We start from the raw sequence: 13,005 nt of genomic DNA, 5'->3' as shown, positions 1-13,005 counted from the left end.
CCGTATCATTGTATCTCCTATGAATGGATGTCTGCTCAGAAGAGTGTGTTTGTGTTTGCAGTCTTCAAGTCCAAAAAGAATTGTCCCCCGGTCGATGCTATGGGAGCCTAGTCATGACGGAGTGACCGACTTCCATCATTCTCCAGCTTGACCAACATTTTAGTAATAACATTCCTGTGGAGTATTGCTTATTACATGAACAAAACGTCATGTGTTATTTTGACAACATACGGTAGTTGTGTCTGGTTTGAAGATCTTCTGTTCTCACCGACTGTCCCTCAGGGAATCAACTCCATGGTATCAGCAGTCACATGCCCAGCAACCCCACAAAGCTTCTATAGAGCGACAGCCTCGCTAACATTTTATAGTGCAGCTATAAACAGACAAACACAAAAAAAATCATTCACAAGTGCAAATCCTGTCATGGTAAAAATATTTCCCCGCTGGGTTTGTGCAGAGCCTGGCTATTTGCTCTGACATTCATTTCTGTTATATATAAAACCCCCTGAGGAATTAGTTTAATAAAGGCACCGGACATGCAGGTGACGTGCGAGTCCCAGGCTAATTCTATTCCTATGGACTGCGCTAAATTAAGGGAGTTCCAGAGAAAATCCTTCAAAAATCCGGTTAAATGCTGCAAATGCACCTAGAGACATCTTGAGAAGATCAATTTAAAGATCGCAAGCATGTTTATGTATTTAAGAAGTAAAGTTGGGAGGGAATTAAAAGTACTCACAAGACGGTGCCTTAGCGGACGTCATGATATTTAATGTTAGGAAAATCACATCGCGATCAATGTAGCAAGTGCTGTAAATAGTAAATATTGTTATTTAATCAAAATGTGGTAAAATCTTTACTCAAATTAAAGATTGAATGACCTGGTCCTGCATGGAGCGTTTGCTTCAGAAGCAAAAGAGCATGTGTGAATGTGCCACATGAAGCCTATTCCCAAGGGTGGACCTCCAGTCCAAACACCCAACTGGGACATCAGCATGAAAAAAGGCTGTGGGTCTGGACCACCAGTGTGTGACCAATTTCTTGGTCCCTTCTGCGCTTGATGACATGCAAAGCTCACTTTCATATTGAAATCAGACTTCATTTGGAGCGTCGGGGGCGGCATGGGGTCAAGGACCTGTCACCACGTGGGGGGGCAAGGGTACTCCGAGAAGACAAGTTCACAGTACAGGAGATAATAGCTCAATAGTTTCACTTATAGCAAAGACTGGAGGCCTCCTTGCTTATTACAGTACTTGTCCTATGTGACAGTTTTTCGTTTCTGACATGGCCCCAGTGGTTCTCCAGTCAGAGCCAAGCTAGACCAGGCTATATTGGTGATGAAGTGCTGGACAACATTGTCAAGAAGGCCATATGGAGCATCTCTTCTCTAATAGCAACCTGCAGTATTCCACAATTTGACTCTGCAGACGAAGGAATGCAGCAGAGGTATATGGTTTATTCCACAATCAATTGTGTGGTCCAGGTCGGACGCTTCCGCGCATTCACAGCGGAGAAAATCCGTACATTGGACTGCTGAATGATGACAAATGCGCGCTGGATTGTCGTGGTCATGAATCACACTTTGCAAAGCTCTTACATTATCATTAAAAAGAACCACTCTTACATTCTCATTCCCATCTGACGTATTAAAAATGAAAACACATGTCCAATTTGTATTCAGCAGGACCAGTAAGTCCCATACATAGACCGTACGTATGGCCCAATTACAGAAGCCCGCCGGCAAAGCTGACCCACCCACCTTGCTCGTCCTCTCACATGCTGAAAGAAAGTAGCTGAGGCAATGAGGCCCAACCTGCTTCATTGCAGCCCCCCCAGCCAAGGAAACAGATTATCAGAGAGGCCGTGGTAGTGGTTAATTCATGATTGGTAGAGCACTTTTTCCCTCTGCCTCCACCAAAAATATGATTTACTTTCATTGAAATGGTTTCTCCCAATAACAGCTTCAACATTCTTGACATTGGAGGTATACCTTAGCTTAACCTGTACAGTAAACCCGATATTCATTTGGGGTCTCTTGGTTCATATTTGCCACCGTTGGGCGACCTCACATTCGTCCATCAGTATCCTATACTATTATTATTTATAGAAATGCGGTTGTAGATAATGTTATTACACGTTTAGACTTGGTGTAATAGCTCCGTGCTTCGCCTAATAGCTTCCCATAGCGGCTCAAACTCACCCTCCATGACGCACACACAGTACAGAATTGAACACTTGCATATGACTGATGTAAAAATAGTGGAAGTAAAGGCACCACCCCAATAGATGGATGAATGTCATTCTTCACACACACTTAACTTTCACTTCTACAAATAAGTACCTTTCTGCTATTCATTCTGGGCTGATCTCCAAGAGCAACGTGGTCCGAGTAGAAGAAGATTTTATATCGATACATCTTTTATATGCTCCTTGTAACATAACTTATTACTGCGTCCGCATCAGAAAAGACAATTACTAACATCGCCATTTTTAGTCTTTATGTTACAGCATCTCCTACTTAAAACTGATTGTGCACCCCCCAATGCAGTTAACAGATTCTATGAAGGTAAACCCTTCCGTAGACGTTGAACAGTGTCTAAGCAAAACAACCGTTTGGTTGAATCAAAACAACTTGATGCCAGATCTTTTATCATGAAAAGCAGGACTGAATACTCCAATGTACTAAAAGCCAAGAATTCATTAAAAGTAAACGATTCACTGATCATCAGGACTCATCGATGGAATGAAAACATTTTCAAATGGCAAGCGATGAAAGAGTTTAGCATCTTTAGTTTAGTATCTTTAGTATCTTGAGTATCTTAATACCGGCAACACACGGCGAGCAGCTTGAGAAGTGAATAACGTGACACTTGACCTCCATCATCATATCACTGCACTCTGACCCTGAACATCCGAGCGCAAAGCAGAAGTGGAGCAGGTTAACACCTCGTCTCTGCAGCCCCTCAACCCCCCCGCCCCACTCGCAAACATCTTGTAAATGTAGCCGTCTCCATGCTGACCTTGCCTCGCTTCCCTTGAAGCACAGAACGTCCCTTTTTATTAAGAATGGGAGCAGAATGGGGGGGTTGGTTTGAGCTGACAGGTCTGACATCAGACACCAGGTACCTTCCCCCTCGCCGATGCTCCCAGGTCGTCTGACACGCGTCTAATGGGCTTGGACAGGCTCTCAGAATGGAAATGTTAATGATGGAGTATGTTGGAGATGTTTCTTGCTCTGCTTGATATCATCAAAGGGGGGTGGGGGGATGGATGGACTTTGCAAAGGTCTCCAATTGGACACCCAATGTTCCTGATCAGCACTTGGGTGGAGCTGAACAAAGGGGAAAGAGGAAGCAGGTTCAATTCTTGGATAGAAATTGCCTTCTAGGTTAATGGGTTGGTTGTGGTTAGGATTAACACTCTAGCCCTTGGGTGTAACCCTAGCCTAGCGTTCATAACCAGAAGACTGGAAAGGGTTGTTGACAGAACCAGAACAATGAGAACAACTCAAAAAGGTTATAGTTTTTACAGTAAATAACTAGGAAAAAATGTAGGAGCTCCTTTTTGTACTCTCCACACTCCAGCGTAAGGAAAGGCTATTTTCTATTGCCGTGTACGTTTGGCATCCCACATTGTTTGTCACCACGTCTGCATGGTCTCAACCTGTCAGCTACTGGGAGTCGGCATGCCTGAAAAAGGGTGAAATGCAGTTAGGCGCTCCATTCATTGCGGCTGTTGAACAGTCGGGGATCCGCTGCGTGATATTGCAGAGCATGCCGCCCTCAGGCAGGGACATTATTCATTCTTGCATCACCATCCGTTCCCTGAATACGTACGCAGTCCGAGACCACGCTCTCCCAGGGATGGAGGCCCGTGTCAGCGTTTGCCAGCAACCTATGGAAAGAAACTGACAAAACCACACAATGGATTTTTTGGAATGGATCTTTCCCGCTTTTGCTGCTGCTCAGAGTCAGAGTCATTCAATACACGGCGTATTGTGCGCCCTGACAAAAAGATGAAAGGCATTTGAAATGGAAGGCTGCATATCAATAGCATGTTGGAATAGGCAGGGCTCTGTTTCCTCACTGTTTTGACACCTTAAGTCATTCATGCAAATTGGCAAAGTTAATACATTCACAGTCGGGGAGGGGGCACCCGTTTACCCGTGTGGGCTGATTTGTCAAACACAAAGGAAGTCAAGTGGAGCGGGAGCTGCGATGTTTGCATGCGGGCTTATATGATGTGAAATCCAAGGATGGATGCTGACACGCTGCTGTGCCGAGGCTATCAATATCCAGTGTAACTATATAACGCGTCACGGCTGTCATGATGCCGTTTGGCAGCCACGGCTACCTTCCAACGTCATTCACATTGCAGTGCAAGGGGGAAGTGCGGAAAACAACGCGGTACACGATGCACCAACATCACCCTAATTGGTCATCCCGCCATGTTGGCACATTTATTGCAAAGATTCAAGGATTTTCTGAACAGTCAACATTTTAACCACAGAGACTCAATCCTTTGATGAGTGCTAAACCTAAAAAAACGATCGAGCCAAATTGCTATCATGAGCTGATAAAGTAGTGCGCATGTCAGGCGTAGCGTCTCGTCGAAGCAGGAAGGTGATGTACGTTACATACGTATAGATGGCCTAATCTGTGTCTCACATTCGATAATAAATGAAAGTGAGGTTTGATTTCCGCCACGACTGAAAGCATACGCCCGCGTAACAAAGTTTCCCCCTGCTGCTCGGGAACGTAGACATAACGCTGTGCTTACAAATCTGGGTTAGACATTAAGCATGTAAATACCCCAACAGCACTCCAATTAAAAAAAAGGCCCCTCCTAAATGCAACGCACCATTCCCCCCCCTCATTTAAATTCACAGTATGTCCCGTCACTTTCCCGGGGCCTTAACTCCTGCTCTCAGGGCAAAGCGCGCCCCTGCTGAGGAAGCACGAGGACCAGAGGCCCCCCTATCATTAAACTCATTTCCTAAAACATCAGGGTGTACTAATGAGAAATTCTAATTCATATTGTAATTATTTTTATAATTGCATGCGTCAAGTGATTACTGTATGTCCTTACCCATTCTCCATCCCGGTGAGGGAGAGTTAGTTTCTTACATAATCCTCCTCGCCATTCATCAACATGTTTAACTATCAAGAGTAATTACAAAGTCCTTTGATGACTAAAAGTGCCCCCGCAACTCATTTAGCTTAAGTCTACTATCTCATTGTTTGCATCCTCGTGCCCGAGGTCACGGAGAAGGAAATCGGTGGGTCGGTGTGGCACATGCCGACTATCATGGTGGTTCACTGAGGCGCTGGATATGAATACGATGATCTCGTATCGCATTTCAGGAACACGGAGTTAGCATACCTGCAGCAAAAATAAGCTACCCATCATTTTAAGGATTGTTGAGAAAAGCGTCCGACTTGAACAGCGTGCCCCCTTTGTCCGTTATCTCACGCAAATGGATTGCATGACTTATTTCACATAATTATTTATAAGAATGGAATACAAGCACCTGTAGTTACATCCATATTTAATAGTGGTACGCTGCAGCGCTTGTGTAAGAATTGGTACAGCCTTTGACATGATAGTATTGTTGGCCATGTTCGGGGACACCGCCATCTTTGTGGAAAGAATCGTCACTAATAATTAATAATTCATTAGGCTTCGAACTTTGTCATATGAATTTATTCACGTTTCTGCTCTATCCATACCGTCGGAATTAAGGTGAAGGAGAAAAGGAGTTGACCAAAGAAGATGAAAGGAGCCGTCTTGAGTGAGTTCACACGGAGGTGGAGTTCTCTCCCCTGGCAAGGCCGAGGGTGGCAGGTTGGTACACGGCATCCGTATGCCCGCCAAGTGCTGCTATTTCTGTGCGGGCACCTGCGTGCACGACAAACAAGTGCACAATCTGTCCTCCAACACTTGGGCGCACCTGCACGTGTCAAAAGTGACAGCCGCTGGCACGCTCGGCTGGCTTTTGAATGCAGAGCGTCAATCGGCCTTCTGATTGGACCGTTGGATTCCTTTGGTCGGCTGGGGCGTGTTAACCGTCAGCCTGGCGCTGGTCTACGCATTTACGGTACAACCAAGGTTTCACTCCATTTTTATGTCCACGATAATTATCAGAGCAATGATTGTCGGCCCGATATGGGGGGGTGGGGATTATGACACAATACAGATAAATCAGATAACGCTCCAATGAGGCGAAATCACCCGTACTGTGACGTTATTGGTCAGTCGTAATTTCTGAGCTCACTCGTAAACAAACACCAATGGAGCACAAAAAAACATTTTCAACTTAGCCACCTGAGAGACCTCCGTAATTAGGACCATTTCTTATAATTTAATCTTAATTTCATTGCAATCATTGTGATTCAGTTACAATTGTGTTTAACCTGTGTTTAACCCCCCAGCCATAGAAGACAGCACAGGCATGTGACACATTCTAAGCACATTCTATTGGTTGAGGGAGCAAAGGGGGAGGGGCAAAAAGACACCTGACCTTTAATGATGTTCCACGACTGCCTGAAAAGACCGTGTGAGATGACCGGAATGTCTGACCTCATAAACCGTGATTATTTTGTGCCGGCCGTGGTTTGAGAGCCACTTAGTGCTGAAGAACGTACCGGGTCTCCCTCGTGGCTTAGAACTTAACACTGGATGTGACGGGAATAATGAAGGAAATGTAAACGCTAGCGCTTAGCACATTTGGTGTTTTGAGCCATGATTGGATCTTTTTTATATTTTACCAGGAAAAATCACACTTGGGCTATACCAACGCGTTATTGGGATTTTAAAACGACAAGTGTCTGCAGTACCCTTACGTTTTAGACCATCAGGAGACCAAAAAGGTTAGAACAACCCTGATGGTGAACCGAGATGGAGGGAAGGGAAGTCATGCAAGGAGCCAAAAGTTCACTTCCCAAAAATGTTTATACATGAACAAAGCAAAGGAAAGGCAAACCCAGACCGAGTTAAACAGAAGGATGGATGGATTTATTTGCAGATTGAACTGTTTTTGAAACGGTTTCTGTATGATTCCAATCGTAAAAATTGATCATCAAATGGCTACATTTGCAAATATCCTGATACAGGACAGAACCCGAGCCTCCCCCGATTGTGCTGTGCTTGTAAACCATTTATTATACACCACGACTTCCTCCAGACCGTGTAATGTCCTACTGCAACGTGACACCATTACTCCTGCTAATCAGACAAACTGCACAGAAATGTCATACAATGGGAGGTGCTTGTCGCTGCCGTCCTCCAGACAGCAATGCGGCCGAGACATTGTTTAAAGTAAACTAAAATAAGGAGGACGTTTACAGCCAAGTATTTTGTATTTCCAGGTTATACTCCAAACGGGATTACATTGGTTACGGCACTAGAATTTGAAATAAAGTCGGTGCTTCACCAGCCGCTGCAATCTAAAGACACTCTGCTCCAATACACACAACAGCGAGTTCAAAACATGAAGTCTGGTCACGGACCAGGAAAGACAATTGGGAGACACTACCTGAGCTGCTGTCAGTAGAAAGAATAGAACGCTGCTTACGCTGCCAAGAACTCCACTTCACAAATGTTTTCACTTTGGTCTCAATGTTGTTGTTGGCGTTTGGACAACTCAACTGATTAAAGGGAATTTTGCGTTTGTGGATATATACTGTGGCCTGAGAATGGAATGTCCCGTTGTGTAGGCCTACGGGTGGAGGGGGGGGTGGGTGTCTGGGAAAATCACACATAGAAAATTCCACCTTCTTGAAACAATGCATCGGCTTGTGTATGGCACAGTGTTCATGTGCTCATGTGTGGTCCCACTGCTGCTCACATGTATGATATTACAATATGACTTACTTGGACCAAGTCTTGGTCTGGGATTTCTCATCTGCAATGACTATGCAGTTCCAAGGCCAAATTTACCACATTTACTTACTGAGGGTACAAAATCAGGATAAACGAGGGTTCAGTGTTTTGCCCAAGCACACTGACGGACTGTCAAGGATGCGATGCAGTTTTTTCTTAGCACAACTACACAACTAATGTATTGCTTCAAACTATCCATGTGGCTTTTTTACTATGTGGCCCCCAGTGGACGACGTTTACACACCCCTGACCAAATTAGACCGGCCTTGTTTCTTCCATTTCTTGTTCATTTGAATGGCTGGTGCCACCAGGAGTTTGTTACCTGAAGAATACAATGAACACGGCAACATGGGATGCCGACAAGTAGTTTTGTGTAGTACAGTACCATAGCTATTCATGTATAAACTTTGGTTAAGAAAACCATGACTAAATATTAATTCCACTCTTATGGGCTTTTTGACATATTGGGATAAACAAATGTACCTTTGGTTGTAGCAGGCGTTAAAGTGAACAAAAACCGAACAAGGCTGGTCTAATCATTTTCTCCACGACCGTATATCATCTTTTAGCTCAGCTAGCTTCCCGACGTGCATGTATTGTCTTTGTGAAACAGCAGAGCAATAACTAAACAAGCATGGAGTCCGTGTAGCCACCCAGGATGACAACTTAATGAAATCCTGTGCTCTCTGCTCTCATGCAAATAAAAGCAGCGCGCCGGCACGTTCATGGCCACCAAGTACTGCATGCAGGTAGACGGTAAACATGCTTTACCGGAAAATTCATGCAAGTGACTTGTTCTCTCTCCACCAGCGCTCAGAGTCCTTGATGTAGCGAGGCCTGAAACTGCTGTATCAGATTCCACTGGGGGATAAAATTAACATTACAAACAGCACATCAACAGCGCCCCCACCCCCCCTCCTTGCACGCCGACCCTGTGGAGTTGGAGGCAAAACAAAGGAAATACTTTGGGTTTATTTTTTTTTAACCTTTGGCGGTATGCTAATGTGTTGAAACTGGGATTTGGAGGTGCACGCTGAAAGTGAATAAAGGGGCGGCGTGAATGTGAGAATGACTCAGGGTGAGAGGGAGACCTGATACGGACTATAATTATCATAAAGCGTATGTGCGGAGCCCGTGGAGTGGCTGCAAGATAAAAACAGACGACAAACAACGCAACACATACTACAAATACCGCCCCCTCACTTCTCTCCTTTCTCATCACAACAACGGGGAGCAAGTGAAGCCAACCGAATTAGCATCAGCCGCTTGAAACACTGGTAATCTATTCCAAGCATAGCAAACAATACAAATTGGATTTCTAATTTACCCTGACTCTTTTATGCAAAGCAAGAGTAATGGGGTGTCACCATGGTAACAGCTTGGATACACTGTGCATCCCAGAAATACCTTGACAAGTTTATGCCCCTTTCAGATTTTTGGGGGTGGCGGGGGTGGTTAATCACACATTCCTGGTGGTAGATACAATTGTTACACCTCCATTAGCTCAGTGTATCTTCAATCCGATAAAAAGCCTTCGTGACACTCACGTAGCACAATCACAGTTGGGCAACACTGGAAAATACGAGGAGAAGAGACAAACTAATAACTCTGGGAGGGCTGACATCTCTTGCATATCACCCGATACTGATATCATCACCAATCATATATGCTTGTATCTCTTATTTTGTAGTGTGGAATGTGGTGGATATCGCTCAACAGTCTGCAACAATTGTTATGACAAAATGGGCATGTGGGGGATAGTTTCATGTACAGATGCATGATATCTTCCTTGTAGAACCGATACCAATAACCTGCTTATAACCTTTATCATATGTACTTTTAAAGAAATTTACCAGACAGACAGAACCAACATCAAGCATGCTAGCAAATAGGTCATAAACTCGAATCCCTAAAATAACAACAGTACCCAAACAGCCCAAATGCAATCACCACTGTTTGCATTGGGATTATAACGTACGGAGAATATTGTCAGTGTTTAACACTGGCTTGACATTGAAGGCGTTTACCCCTCCAGTATCGCTTCAGCACCTCCATGGATGTCAAAAAACTAAGATGAGATTTGAGCGAATCTCCATCAGGTCGAGCGGAATGATGAGCCTCCTATGCATACATTCTAATATTGCATATTTTCATTTTAACTAAATAAATCTAGTCAAGCAGAATGATTGTTGATCAGTCCATAATGCATGGGTTTAATATACAATACATATTTAAATTAGGGTCACACAATCAAGTCTTCCAACTGCAAACGTCATTACGCTGAATGTGTGATTGTTTTATTGTGCTGTATAGCTTAGTATATGTTGGCTACGTTTTTCATCGGTGGAAGTTCAATTTGCGGGCGACAATGAAGTGTAGACCTGGGAAATTGGTTGAGATGACGTGTTCCGTCATACAATCAGAGAAAACGCTACTTGTTCATTAGCATCAACACTTTGCAAATGGTCAGTGAGGAAGAGTGCAAACAATGTGGGACATCGTTTTAGATTGCATTTTAACTAAAGCTAACATAAAATATATAAACTGTAGTTGGTAATCTTGAACAATACACCAGAATAAATAAATAACCTGAATAATCCAGAAGTCAAACTCAGGCTTACCTGACATGTTCAAGTAATTGTACGATTAAAGTGAAGAAGACGACCAAAAAGAATAAAAAATGGAGAAAACCCGAATGGATAAAAAAACAAGAATTTGGTCTTTTTACCAGACTTAGCCTCCATCAGCCATTGAATCTGCAAACCAACGTTTTCCCACCAGATGGCCAATCTAATCAATATGGCAGCCACAGATCTTTCATGAATTCATGATTTTCTTTCATGAAACCATCTTAAAGCCACATCACTCATTCATTCATCTACCAAGTAACTCATCAGTGTCTGTGTGCAAAGCTAATAGACGACAAAGGCCTTGTCCGTGGCATTTACCCTTTAACTGTCGTTAGGTAGGATCATATTTGAGCAATGCCTTAATAGGTTAAGCATACTATTAGATTAGCCCTTCAGACTAAACGGAATGAAATATGATGGATGGTTACGGTGGAAAGTCAAAAAGAAATTGGTTCCTTGATCTCGTCTTCAAGGAGTTTTTCCCCCCCATTTTTTTTCATTTGGGGCTTTAGTGAAATATTTTTATATTTGTGCCCCTTGTGGTGTCTGAGAAGGGATCCGTGAAGTGCATCACATTAAGTGTACTGACAAACACACACACACACACACAGCCTCTGCCTTTGATGATGCTTTAAGTAGGAGGCCGTAGAGAGACTTCTGGAGAACATTCCCATTGGCTCAATAGACTGGGGACATAACTCATCCAGCAAGGTCAGTGGAAGCACTTGCAAGGGAAACTCATTGGACAATGTCTCCTTTTTCTGTCTTCAAACCCACTAAGGTCCAAGCCCAAGACGGGACAGGAACAGTACAGTGAAATTCAAAGACTGCAATTGTCCATCTGTCCATTTTCTATACTATTAAGATCACAGGTGAGCTGGAGCCTATCCCAGACCACACATTCACACCCAAGAACAGGAAACTTGCACTGTTATGTGTGACGTCAGGTACGATGTACTCAATAGAGTATGTATAACAGGCTGTGAGGAGGCCTCACTAAAATGTGCAGCAGAGTGATTGACAGCCTCTTTTAGCTCGCTGGCTAACGTAGCTTGACCATCAATCAGCCGCCAAACGTGGCTGGGCTGTAACAGGGATGACCACTCTTATACATGCAAGTCTGCTTTAAATAAATCACCGCTCCCTTCCTTGTGCTCATCCAATCACCAGTCAGAACTCGCCCATGATGCATTCAGGGTCTTACTGAAAGCCTTTTCTGTGTATTTTACCCACTCGGATGTTTAAAAAAATACTCAAGCATTACAGAGACAGACAAGGAGGCTGAAGAGCCGTGGGTTGCCGACCCCTTTAAGATTATTTCTTATTGGAAATTCATAGGCCAGGGTCCAAGAATGATTGTGTTTAACCTGCGGGGTTCTACTCCTGTGGCATCGAGTTCTTCTATAATCCTGGACACGATACAGCATGCCGGACCAAAGACTTACATCAACTTCATTTGTCGCTTTACTGAGTCAGAGTTCCACATTTGCAAGTTAACTTGGGTAAAACCTTTTTTTCACGATGGGTTTGTTGCCTAAAGCTAAACGTGGGACTATGAGATAACATGTAAATTCCAAAAGGCTTTGGAACTTCTGTTGATGCAGCAGAATGAACAATTTCTTCCTAATTTATATTTGAGGTTGATTGTCAGGAGCTAGAGGATGAAATACGATGCAACTAAAGAAAAGATGCTGCATATTCTAACCACATGGTGCAAAACAAGGAATTGTGCCTGAATACGCCATCATTCAGAACCACAGCAGTATAACTTTGTCCAAAGAGCCTTCCTGACCCCCTGACTAGTGCTACCAGTGGGTGACAGATCCAAGGTGGGGCACCGAGGACAGAAGCCCAATTAAACGTCTCTGTGGCGAGCCAAGCCCTTGATGATCCATCATAGCATTTCAATTAAAGCCATCGAGAAGTGATTAAATAATCACATGGAGGCTAATGGAGCCATATATCCTTGTTATGGAGGACATTGGTCATCGGCTCAGGAATGTCTGGCTGGTGCCAGATGTCTCATGTCAATGCTTAAATGAGTAAGACAGATGACAGAAAGTCAGAGGCTGCAGTGAAACAAAGGAAGGAGAATGCTCAGACTGGAACAGAAAGGATTCATCGTACGGCGGTGGTTTATTAGCCATTGGAAAAGCCAGCAAATACTGCATGTCTACAACCACCGAGGGGAAATATCCGGAAATATTTGTAAACGCGTCCCAGCTATACATTAGAATGAAAACTATTAAAGTATCAAGTAAATCATTTCAGAAATGCCACCCAAAACCTTTAAGTAATTGTAGTGACTGTACTACAGTAGAATGGCCAGTATGTAGTACAAATTGTAATGAAACAATATTTGGGGGAAGTATACCTCTCGTTCACGCCAGCTGCCAGCATATGCATTTGTAAATACAAATGTGTTCTTAAATTGCTTGCCTGGGTAAATAAAAGGTAAATAATAATAATAATAATAATAATAATAATAATGATATGA

General features: G+C 43.5%; 1 long non-coding RNA gene across 1 annotated transcript in view; it reads right to left on the bottom strand.

The window, feature by feature from the left end:
* The window catches only part of LOC144898455 (uncharacterized), a 48,554-nt gene that overhangs the window by 34,533 nt on the left and 1,016 nt on the right, over positions 1-13,005 (bottom strand). The window lies entirely within an intron of this gene.

The sequence above is a fragment of the Doryrhamphus excisus genome, linkage group LG5, assembly GCF_037039965.1.
Source record: "Doryrhamphus excisus strain RoL-2023G ecotype Guam linkage group LG5, RoL_Dexc_Guam_v1.1, whole genome shotgun sequence".
NCBI lineage: Eukaryota > Metazoa > Chordata > Actinopteri > Syngnathiformes > Syngnathidae > Doryrhamphus > Doryrhamphus excisus.
This window is presented reverse-complemented; position numbering and strand designations above follow the sequence as displayed.